Below are 1,073 nucleotides of genomic sequence, written 5' to 3'. Positions count from 1 at the left end.
TTTAGCAAGGGAGAAACTGGCACTAAAGTTGCTTTATGTCTGACCTTGGTTCAACAGTTACCTGGGAATCTGTCCTTATGCAATTCATTTGCAGAGGCAACTAGTCTGCTTTGAATTTGCTCTGAGGTCTTAAGTCAGCTAATTGTGTAAAATGTTGTCTTTGTTGTAGCTGGAGTTTTTCTCTCTGGTCCCACCAAGCCCCAGCAGTCCGAAAGCTCACTTATAAAATAAAGACATGGACGCTTATATTATTTACAAACTGTATGGCCGTGGCAGGCTTCTTGCTAGCTGTTCTTATATCTTAAATTAACCCATTTCTATTAATCTATAAGTTGCCACGTGGCTCATGGCTTACCGGTATCTTAACATCTGCTTGTCATGGCGGAGGCTGGCAGCGTCTCTCTGACTCAACCTTCCACTTCCCTGAATTCTCCTCTGCTTTTCCTGCCTGGCTACTGGTCAATCAGTTTTTTTCTTTATTAACCAATCAGAGCAACACATTTAACATACAGAACATCCCACAGCACTTTGTAGCTGAGAATACTGTTATTTCCCTATGTCAGTCTGAGCTATGAAAAATATCCTAGTAGTATTTCTATTCATCAAAATTACACAGCTTAAGAAGAAATCATCTTTAGACAGCCCACAGAATAAATGCCCATAAGATTGAGATGCAACCATTAGGTTACATGTACACATTACATGAAAATGTACGGCAATGGGGAGACTCCACAGCTGTTTTTGCACATGGGAAATTGCAGACAGAAGCAATCAGTTTTCAGAGCCTGTGACCCCCATAAGCCTTGCTTGAAATGGGGTTCCTCCATCAGAGAATTATTTATCTGGTGGGTTTACATTTGAATTATTAATTGCAGTCCACTGAAATATATCATGGACCATGGCATTCAAGACAATTGGGAGATAAGTGAGAGACTGCCATATATATGTATGGGGGGGTAATTGGAAGAAGAGAGAAAGATTGTCAGAATGAATCAGAAAATAAGATCCAACTATGTGTATCTATAAAAAGCCCACATAAAATCACATGTAGATGTAAAGTAAATGGATGAGAA

Source organism: Peromyscus californicus, unplaced genomic scaffold (assembly GCF_007827085.1).
Source record: "Peromyscus californicus insignis strain IS unplaced genomic scaffold, ASM782708v3 Scaffold_16__1_contigs__length_79575227, whole genome shotgun sequence".
In the NCBI taxonomy this organism is placed as follows: Eukaryota; Metazoa; Chordata; class Mammalia; order Rodentia; family Cricetidae; genus Peromyscus; species Peromyscus californicus.
Note: the sequence above shows the minus strand (reverse complement) of the source record.